The sequence below is a fragment of the Macaca nemestrina genome, chromosome 16, assembly GCF_043159975.1.
Source record: "Macaca nemestrina isolate mMacNem1 chromosome 16, mMacNem.hap1, whole genome shotgun sequence".
NCBI classification, from domain to species: Eukaryota; Metazoa; Chordata; class Mammalia; order Primates; family Cercopithecidae; genus Macaca; species Macaca nemestrina.
Window position 1 is genome coordinate 95,602,935 of NC_092140.1, and position 11,765 is coordinate 95,614,699.

The following is an 11,765-nucleotide window of genomic DNA, read 5'->3' on the forward strand; positions in this document are numbered from 1 at the left end:
ATAGAAATTCCAGGCAATTTTAAAGATAAATGTGTATCACTTGAGTAGAGAAGGGATAAGAGGAACTATGTATTTTGTAGTCATACCCAAGAATAACTACTCTCTCTTTGCATCAAGAATTGGTACAAAAAGAAAACTATTCCATTAACACTCAAGATACCTCAGAAGGAAGATAGAAGGGCAAAGTATTTCAAAATAATGTCCGCTTTCTGTACTCACCTTACCTTTGTTTTTAACTCAGGTTGCTTTGGTTCCAGTAAGATAATTCAATTATCTTTCTGTTGAAACCATGCCAGAGGCAAAAGAAACATGATCGTTTTTCCTTTGGTGCTGACCATATGGGGGTAGGTTATTTTTTCAAATAGCAAAGGACCCCAGAGTTAGAAACTACCTGCAAATCTTGAAGGCTTATAAGAGAGTTATCAGGAAAATGCCTTAAAGTTGTATTTCTTAGGCAAACCAACAAGAAAAAGACCTTTATTTTAATTTTTCACAGGGTGGAGTTATCCCGTTCTCTTTGGGCCCTGTTCTAAATTGAAAAATTCAGAAAAATAAACGGGAAATACACAGGATCAATTGATTTATTATGATTTTTCTAACATGACATGTTTTCCATAAATTAGGACAATGTTGCTGTGTTTTTAGATTAAAAGATCCAGTTCAATATGTCTGTCTGCAGAAGAGGAAATGACATATCCTGTCTCAGGCCCCATTATAAGGATGACTTACGACAGGCAGCTGTCAGGCAAGGCATCTGGATTCTGATGGAGCCTGTTTAGACAGTGGTGTTGAAAGCGCTCAAGAATCGGATGAAAGTCGTGGAATCTTACCACAACCACCCAGCCAAAACAACATGAACAGCATGCATGTCCACATACACACCATTCTGAGGTTAATGTCAGGGTTTTCAAGCCTCCGCAGCCCTGAGGTCCATACCCCGATCTCTTACCTATCAGTTCCTATCTATATGATCTGTAGTGAATTACTTCTCTCTCTAAAGACTCACTTTCCTTCTCTTTAAAATGAGCCTGAGATAGTGGTGTCTGGCTTATGGGTTTGTTTTGAAGATTAAATGAACAGATATATCTAAACGCTTGGCACCATACCTTGCCCATAATGAAGGTTGGTCATTCTGAGCCATTATTTTCCTGCTTGTGCTGTGAGTTTAAGCTTCCCTGGTCAAAAAGAATAACATATGTATTTTATAGTTTATCTGTATCAATTAAAAGGGACAATCTCTATTACAGGTTTTATAGAGTAACCATTAAAAGTATAGATTTACTTTACAATGTCCATAACTTACTTTAAAATACCTCCGCACTGAGAATTGAATCATGAGTTTGTATTAGTAGAAGCCTCAACTCTAGAGGCATGAAATTGCTATAATGGAAACTTTACCTCCACAGGTGACCGGCTGGTGTACCATCAGAAAGACTCAGTCATCACCTGAGGCTTTGAAAATTAGCATAGTGAGCATCATAGATGGATTTTGATTCATATAAGAGATTTGCTAGTCAGTGTGAATACCAGAAATAGGCTTTCAGCTGGGTGCAGTGGCTCACGCCTGTAATCCCAGCATTTTGGGAGGCTGAGGCGGGCGGATCACCTGTGGTTAGGAGTTCGAGACCAGCCTGACCAACATGGAGAAACCCCGTCTCTACTAAAAATACAAAATTAGCCTGGTGTGGTGGTGCATGCCTGTAATCCCAGCTACTCGGGAGGCTGAGACAGGAGAATAGCTTGAACCCGGGAGGCGGAGATTTCAGTGAGCCAAGATTGCGCCATTGCACCCCAGCCTGGGCAACAAGAGTGAAACTCTGTCTCAAAAAAAAAAGGCTCTCAATGGTAAAATTCAAGGTATTCAAGTCTGGGTGACTGTATGAAATATTGTCAGAGTGCTCCGCACCAGTGCTGAATAGGCAGTAGGAATCTAGTGAGGCCTGTGTCCCTGCCAATAGTATCTGCACTGCTTGCACTGCAGATCCATCCATAGACAGTTGTGCCACCAGCTACTGGTTAGGAGGATTTCTGGTTGCCTAATGCTGACTTTAGGGTATCAGAGTCCTACCTCTGGAATATTGTTGCTTCTGCCTCAAGGGAACTTTCATCAGGAGGTAGAATCCATCAAGTTCACAGTTTCATGAACTCTCCTGGGCCTGCTTTTTAAAGGAATGTTTGTTTCAAAAACAGTCTGTGTTTGGCAGAATTTCTTCCAGAATTGCTTTTTTGATAACAAGATCTAAGGACATATCTAACTCTCATTCATCTTAAACATCTAAGTGCCATCATATACCCAAAAGAATGCAAGAGTTGTGCATGGACCTATTTGCTGAAGTCAGTTCACAACAGCTTTAAGATAAGATAGACTGAATTTGGATCCCAGATATGCTACTTCCTAGCTCTTTGAACTTGGGCAAATGTCTTCACCAGTAAAACAAGAAAGTTAATATTACCTACTTAATTGGGTTATTAGAGAATTAAATGAGATAAGGCATATGTGATGGTTGATTTTATGTGTCAACCTGACAAGGCTAAGGGATACCCAAACAGATGGTTAAATATTGCTTTATTTATTTATTTATTTACTTATTTATTTTTGAGACAGAGTCTTGCTCTGTCGCTCAGGCTGGAGTGCAGTGGTGCGATCTTGGCTCACTGCGAGCTCCGCCTCCCGGGTTACGCCATTCTCCTGCCTCAGCCTCCCGAGTAGCTGGGACTACAGGCGCCCGCCACCTCGCCTGGCTAATTTTTTGTATTTTTAGTAGAGACGGGGTTTCACCGTGTTAGCCAGGATGGTCTCGATCTCCTGACCTCGTGATCCGCCCGCCTCAGCCTCCCAAAGTGCTGGGATTACAGGCGTGAGCCACCGCGCCCGGCCTAAATATCACTTCTTAATGTGCTTGTGAGGGTGTTTTCAGAAGATTCAGCATTTTAATCAGTAGACGGAGTATAGATGTTCTGCCCTCACCAATGTGGGCAGGCATCCTCCAATTCATTGAGGGAAAAAAAAGGAAGAAGAAGGGTAAGTTATCTCCTTCTCTGTTTGAGCTGGGACATCCATCTTCTCCTGCCTTTGGACATCAGCACTACTGGTTCTTGGGCCTCCAGACCCTGTCTGGTACTTATACCATGCCGATGTCCCCTCCCACACAGGTCTCAGGCCTTCAGACTTGCACTGATCTACACCACCGCTTTCTTGGTTCTCTAGCTTGCAGGCAGCCCATCTTGAGCCTTCTCGGCTTCCATAATTGTATGAGCCAATTCTCATAACCAATTAATCAAGCAATCAATCAATTCTATCAGTGCTATTTCACCAAAGAACCCTGACTAATATAGCGTGCAGAGCACACAGTGCCACTTCTGGCATACAGTAAGAAAGTAACAAATGCATAGTCACGGTTTTTATCATGCATTTAGGTATTCTTCTTTCTTATTATAAATGACTTTCCAATGTCCTTTGACTTTCATTTTCCATGAGGATTTATTTAGAACCATAAATCGAAACTGTTCACCCTTGGGTTTCTGTGACCTACTTTGCTCTGGTGTTTCTGCTGCCCCTCTGACTGCTTCCCGTCCTCCAGCACAATGAACGTTCTGCAAAGACAGGGACATTGTCTCTCTCATCACCACTGATGCCCAGCACCTATCCATATGCCTGGTATATGGCAGGAGTGCAATTGGGATTTATTTGGACTGTGAGTCTTCTCAGCACCCAGGCTCAAAACCAAGCATTCTCTCTTATTCTCTCTCCTTTCCCTGATCCCTGTCAACCAATCCTGCTTCCTGTTTGCTGTTCATTCATAACGTTACACCTTCCATTTTATTTTCCCATCCTGTCAGCTGCCATCTTTGTCTGGGTGCCATCTTGCATTTAGACCATTGAAATTGTCCCCTACCAATTGTCTCCAGCTGGTTTCCTGTTTCTAGCCTGACTAGTTTTTATTGTCAAACTATCCTCTAGGAAACTGCCAAATTATTTCTATTAAAACCTGCTTTGCACAAGTTATCTTCCTCTCTCTCTCTCTCTCTCTCTCACACACACACACACACACACCACTTTCAACAACTCTCTACTGAAAGCATCCAACAACCTAACTCAGGGACCTTCCTTTCAGGAAATTCTTCACTCTTGTCAAAATGGTTTACTTATTATCTCCAACTGTTCTTATGTACCTACTTTTGTTCACAGTCTAGAGGCTCTCAGCCCTTTCCACCAAAGCTTCCCTCAGTGACAGAGGAGGGTGGCTGTAGTACCCAGCCAAAGATGCTGCTTTCAAGTCTTGTGTTTTATATCAAGAATGCATTTTGCATTGCTATCACCTAATATGTCCATGTTTGTCATAATACCTAAGCGTTTTAAATTGTAGCCATCCAGTTAGATTGAACAAGCCCTATCTCCAGGGTGAGAGAGATGTGTTGGGTTAAGTCTATGGCTTTGTGAACCCTCTAGCTCTCACCATGGGGCACAACTCCCCCAGAAACCCCCTTCTACGCCCCGTCACTGTTCTCAGTCCCATTCCGTAATCTTCTCCCGGGCCTCAGTGAAGTCCTTCCTTTCTATCCTTGACTATTTCTGGCAGCAGTCACTGACTCCTCTGAGGTCCTGGAGTCCTGGAGACTAGAGAGTCTGCCATGCTGTAGCTTGAACCACTGACCATCTTTCAAAAATGGTTTTGTCCCCCCAAATAAAAGGTAGCCTCCTTGAAACAAGGATCCTCTGTTAGACCAGTGTTTATGCCAGCAGGTGCAGCACGCAGCTCTGGACACAAACAGCTCTCAACATTGTAATCTATATCACTCCTCTGCTTGAAAGTGTTTCTTTCACATTTTCAGTTCATATTGATTCTTTGTTTTTTTTTTTTCCTCTTCATGTCCTGGCCCTCACGGTGGCATTCTCTTCTCCTTTCTCAGGTTTGAGTGAACTAAACACTGAGTTAACTCTCAATACTGGGAGCTTTTCTGATGCTGTGCTTCCAACAAAACAATACAAAAGAGAAGTAAGAGTAGTAAACATGGGGGTGGGAGGAAGGGTAAAAATAACAGCTACTTTCTTTTTCCTTTCTTTTCTTTCAGCATTTCACCAAGACTAGGGTCCGTGCTCAGCATTTCATTTGCTTTGTTTCTTGATAATATCAACTGGGAATCTTTCACTGATGTGAAGTGGAACAGTCTAGAAAAGTACACAGGCAACTCTCAACTCCCCTGCAACCCACTTCCTTTGCCTGCCTGTCCACTCTCATTTAATGTCTTAATAATAATCCCACCATACGGGAAAAATTAAGGCAGGGAAGTCATGAAAAGAGAGGCTTTGAAACAAAAGGTTAAAATGAGATGAGGTTCAGACATTAGCGAGGTCCCCATTAACCCAGGTGATTGAAGGGGACACAGAAAGGATGTGTCAGCTGAATCACAGAATATTATTATAGCTCTTTCTCTCTCAGCAGGCATCTACTGTACCACACACACACACACACACCCCACCTCCTTTCCCCTGACTCCTCTCGCCAGCCTTTTTCTGAGGCTGAAAATTACAAGAATCATCCAGCCTTATGGTGTCAATTACGTTGGCCAGCATTCTTTTAATATGTAACTGCCCAGTGCACTGATAAGTTTAAATATAATTAGGGAGTGTTTTAGTCCATTACAGTTGCTATAACAAAATGCCATAGATTTGGTGGCTTATAAACAATAGCAATTTATTTATCACAGTTCTAGAGGCTGTGAAGTCCAAGATCCAAGCACTGACAGACTGTCTGGAAAAGGCCCATTTCCTGGTGCATAGATGGTGCCCTCTCACTGTGTTCTCACATGGTGGACAGACTGAATGAGCTCCCTTGGGCCTATTTTATAAGGACACTAATCCCATTCATGAGGATGCTGCCTTCATGACCTAATTACCTCTCAAAAGGCCGACCTCCTGATATCATCACCTTGGGGGTTAGGATTCCAACACATGAATTTTTGAGGGATGCAAGCATTCAGACCATAACAAGGGGAGAGGGAGATTATATAATCAGTGGGGCATGGCCTGCTGGGTCCAGGTAAGAATAGACATTTCCAGACACTTGTTGTGGCCATGTTCTGGTTGCCATAGTGCTGACATTGAGGACTCAAATGCATACGCACTAAACTAAGTCATTATGCATCAAATGTTTGTGCTTTTGCCCTCTTGTTGATTGGCTGAATGGCTTTTTATAAGTGTGAATCCTGAGAAGGCTTATATTTCATTCTGTTTATGCAATGAGTTCCAGTCCATTAACAGCAAGTCCATTTTAGCAGTAACTTCTTCACAATTAAGGCAAATTTCCATTAAAATTTGTTTACAACAATTGTCAAAAGAGAGACCGAGTTGTGTTCCTTTAGGTAGATCATCTGATTTCCTTAAAGCCTGTGCTGATTTCTTTTAGGCCAAGTAAGAGTGTGCCAGCTCGCAGTTGTTAACGCATAAGCTTCATACAGACAATATGTGCTACCTATCAGCACAGCATCTAAGTGCTTAGCAAGGATAAGAAGAAAAAAGGATAAGCTTCTCTTGGGACTGTGGTCTATTAGTGTGTCAAGCAAATTTTTAATTTGAAGAGCAATTCTGCCGAAATGAACAGAAAGTCCTCTCTAAACATTTTAATAAGAATAACCCCCTGAGCCAATATGCAATTGAGTGCATTACTTTCTAGTAATTTCATTTATACAACAGCTCCACAAGCTGTTTCTTTCTCCATATTCAGATAACCCTAGCCTCTAGGGTGACTGTAAAAGTGATATTTTAATAATGTGCCACATCTGTGATCAGAAATCCATGGTGAAACGCTCTCATGATCATATGGTAACAAGCCTCAGATAACTATTTTCCAGATTTAAACAGGGCTGGTTTGATGCTTGTGGTAACTTTCATTGCCACATTTTTCAATATCTTCTGCAAGAAATCATAGCTAAGGATGAGCCCATAGAATGAGATCCAGCCTTTATTTCAGCTGTGAAGACTTGCCATCTTCCATGGAACTTATAGATCAGCTCTGTTCAATAGGAGTATAATGTGAGCTGAATATATTATTTACATTTTTCTAGTAGCCACATTAAAAGTACAAAGAAAGATGTGAAATTAAGCCTAATGGTATATTTTATTTAACACGGTATATCTACAAGATTACCATTTCAATATGTAATCAGTGTAAAGCATTATTAATGAGATATTTTGCATTCCTTTTTCTTTGTATTAACTCTTCAAACTCCAGTGTGCATTTTACATTTACAGCACATCTCAGTTCAGAGGAGCTGCATTTCAAGGGCTCAGGAGCCATACTGGCTACGAACTACTGCATTGGGTAGTACAGCTATAGAGCAAAAATCTTCTGAAAAGGTGGCCTACAAATCCTGGATGAAGAAAATCTTAATAAAAATGTGAATTCCCAAGCCCTATCCTTGACCTACCAAATCATACCTCTGGGGGTAGCACTAGGGAACTTTCATGTTTTAAGACAGGTTCTGTAGAGGATGCTTTGCTTACTAAAATTTGAGAACATTTCTTAGACTCCCTGTCCCAAATTTGCTTATAGCCCTGTAGCCATCACCACCACACCCACCGTAAACCCCACCGCATGGTCATATAGGTAAGGAGGCACAATTACATAACCCAGTCTGTTCTTTCACACACTCATCAAATGTTTTTTTGAGTGCTCATTTTATGCCCGGCCTAACATTATAGGCAAAGCTCCTGCCCTTTGGAAGCTTATATTCTAATGGACAAGGCCAACTGAACAAGTAAAGGGGTAAATATATGATCTAATATCAGGTGGTGGCAAGTATAAAGAAGTGACACTCGGGTAGGAGGCTGGGGTGGAGGAGGGAGCGTGGAGGAGGGAGGGCCTGGGTGTAGGTGTGGTGGTCAGGGAGGGCTCTGGAGGAGGTGAGTGCTGATAGACACTGAGTAAAAGGAGGGCGAGGCCCCCACTGCATGAGAGAGACCAGTGCATTAGGAATCCCCGTGGTGGGAGCAGCTCCCAGGGCAGTGTGGCTGGAACTGAGTGAATGAGCAAGTGAAAGGAGGAGTTGGGAGAGAGGAGCAGGGACAGATCTGATGACACAGAGCCTACACAGCCACGCCGAGGTGTGTGGGAATTATTCCAAGAGCAGAGAGAATTCTCTGGAGGATTTTAAGCAAGTGCATGTAGCATTAACATCTGATAGGCTGGGCATGGTGGCTCATGCCTGTGATCCCACTTTGGGAGGCCAAGTCCGGAGGATCACTTGAGCCCAGGAGTTCAAGAGCAGCCTGGGAAACATAGTGAGGCTTCATCTGTACTAAAAATAAAAAAAAAATTAAAAAAAAAAATTAGCCAGATATGGTGGTGCCTGTAATCCCAGCTACTTGGGAGGCTGAGATGGGAGGATTGCTTGAGCCCAGGTGATTGAGGCTGCAGTGAGACATGATCATGACACTGCACTCCAGTCTGGGCAACAGAGCAGGACCCTGTCTTAAATAAATAAAAATAAATAAATAAATAAATAAATCTGACAGAGGTAGCTATGGAGACTGTCCAGGAGAGAGAATGGTGGGCCCAGGTGACAGGGATAGCAGCAGAGATGGTGAGATGTGGCAGAGGTGGGTTGGCCCTTAAAGATGGAGCTGATGGAGCTTGGGGATGATTGACTGTGGGTGGGAGGGAGGAAGGGAATGGAGGAGGGTTTCTTTGGGGCCTGAGTGACCACCTATGGGACAGTTACTGAGATGATGCTATGAACTGAAAGTTGGTGTCCGCCCAAAATTCAAGTTGAAATCGAATCCCCACTGTGATGGGATTAAGAGGTAAGGCCTTTAGGAAGTGATTAGATCATGAAGGTGGAGCCCTCATGAGTGGTATTAGTGCCTGCAATCGTTTGTAAGTTTGCCCCCTCTAAATCTCAAGTTGAAAGTTAATCCCAAGTGTGGCAGTGTTGGAGGTGGGGTCTCATTGGAGGTGTTTGGGTCATGGAGGCAGGTCGCTCATCAATAGATTAATGTCCTCCCTCAGGAGTGAGTGAGTTCTGTTAGTTTCCCCAGTGCTGGTTGTTAAAAAGAGCCTGGCACCTCTCCTCTCTCTCTTGCTTCTGCCCTCACCACCTGATCTCTGCACGTACCAGCTCCCCTTCATCTTCCCCCATGAGTGGAAGCGACATGAGGCTGTCACCAGATGCAGATGCCCAGTCTTGAACTTTGCAGCCACCCAGAATAGTGACCCACATAAAGATTTTTTTTTTCTTAATAGAGACAAGGTCTTGCCCTATTACCCAGGTTGGAGTACAGTGGCTCAGTCATAACTCACTGCAGCCTTGAATTCCTCCCACCTCAGCCTCCCAAGTGGATGGGACTACAAGCACATTTCACAACACACAGCTAATTTTTTAAAATTTTAGTAGAGATGGGGTCTTACTATCTTGCCTAGGCTGGTCTTGAACTCCTGGCCTCAAGCAATCCTGCTGTTTTGGCCTCCTAAAGGATTAGGGTTACAGGATAAGCCTCATGCCTGGCCAGTTTTTAAAATAAAATAAATTACTCAACCTCAGATGTTCCTTTTAGCAACACAAAATGGACTAAGATAGTGCCCTTATATAAAATAAATACATTTTTTAAAAAAAGCCAGGGAGCTCCTCGTCCTCTCCTTCCATCATGTAAGTTGGCAGCAACAAGGCACTGTCTATAAACTGGAAAGCAGGCCCTCATCAGACACTGAATCTGCCAGAAACTTGATCTTGGATTTCCAGCCTCTAGAACTGTGAGAAGAAAACTTTTCTTGTTCAAAAGCCACCCAGTTATGGTGTTTTGTTTTAGCAGCCTGAGCTGACTATGAGGAAGACAGATGAGGAAAGCACAGGGTAGGGGATAATTGTGAAAACCCAGTTGCACAGATTATCTCTTTGCAACCGGGGAGAGTCTCAGTATGAATAATCCTAATTTACTCTAAATGGAGAGGAGGGAGGAGTTCACTTACATGTCTCAGCTTCATCTGTTCTTTCACTGTGCTCTTTCCCACAGGAGATAGAAAAATGGTTAACGGTGGCTCACATCTGTAATCCCAGCACTTTGGGAGGCTGAAGTGGGCAGATCACTTGCAGTCAGGAGTTCAAGACCAGCCTGGCCAATATGGTGAAACCTCGTCTGTACTAAAAATACAAAAGTTAGCCGGGCATGGCAGTGTGTGTCTGTAATCCCAGCTACCTGGGGTTGAGGCACAAGAATTGCTTGAACTTGGGAGGCGGAGGCTGCAGTGAGCCAGTGAGCAGAGATCAAGCCACTGTACTCCAGCCTGGGTGACAGAGCCAGACCCTGTCTCAAAAAAAAAAAAAAAAGAGAGAGAAATTTCTCTGCCTGTCAGGAGGAGGTGGAGGAAACCACAGCCTCCTTTCTTCCCAGGTGGTCACGAGTATGAATTCACTCACATACACACACTGCTGCTGCCTGAGAACCTCAGCATCACATCCATTCAGCTCCTTTTGACTCCTTTTGACTCAGTGAGGTAGGCAGAATCCCAAAATAAACCCCCCGTGACCCACACTCCTGCAGAATCCCCTCCCCTGGAGTGCAGGCAGAACCTGGTTGCAATTTCACTCCTTTCACTAAATTATGTTATACGGTAAACATGAAGGGACTTTGCAGATGTAATTAAGGTCTCTAATCAGTTGACTTTAAGCTCACTTGGGCCTGACCTAATCAGATAAGCCTTTACAAAAGGGTCTAAAGGTCACTTAAAAAAACATGCTAATCATGCTCTCCTGTTGGTCTTAAAGACGTAAATGGCCACGTTGTAGAGAAACCTGTGCCAGAGAAAAGGCTTCCAGAAACTGAAGACTGTAGGCTTTAGTCCTCCAACTACAAAGAGCTGAATTCTGCCAACAACCAGTGAGCTTGGAAGAGAATCCTGAGCTTCAGCTGAGATCACAGCTTTGGTTGCCCTCTGATTACAGCCTGGTAAGACCTCTGACCCAGAAAAACTGTCAGATAATAAATTTATATTGTTTTGAGTCCCTACATTTGCAAGAACATGCTATGCAGGAATGGAAAACTAGTATGATAAAATAATAATAATGGCTTTTACTGAGTACTTATATTGTGCTAAATATTTTCAATTGCTTTACCTCATTATTCCTCACAACAACCCCTTGAGTTTGGCACTATTATTATCCCAATGTAACACACGCAAAATTGAGGCTTAGGGAGAAGTCACAGAACTGAGGGTGGGATACAGCAGGGACTCTGAAGACAAGGAATTTGAGCATTACACAATGCTGCCTTCAATTAGAGGAGGCGTCCCACATCAGAAGCTGTGCACCTGAGACTCCTCTTCATAATTATGAAGGCTGCTCTCCCCTCCCCTTAATCTCTTAAACATGCACTCTGGCCCCAGGCCCCACCAAGTAGTGCCTCTGATGGGCCATTGCATCATTTCCTCTCCCCACCCTCTGGAAGCCCCACGGTCAGCTTGGACAGCATGACCTCGGGAATCTAAGATGTCCCCAGGATCCACTGGGCCTATTATAACCTAGCTCACACGTGGGGCATCTGATTTACCTTAGTTTTCCCAGGATCATCCCAGTTGTAAAACCGAAAGCCCAAAGAGAGTGCGGTGAATGGGTACAAATACACAGTTCGATAGGAGTAAGTTCCAACGTCTGACAGCAGGGTCGGGTGACTATAGCTAACAACAATGGACTGTCTATTTCAAACTAGCTGGAACTGAGAACTTAAAATGTTCCCAACACATAGAAATGATAATAGAGGTGATGAAAACCCT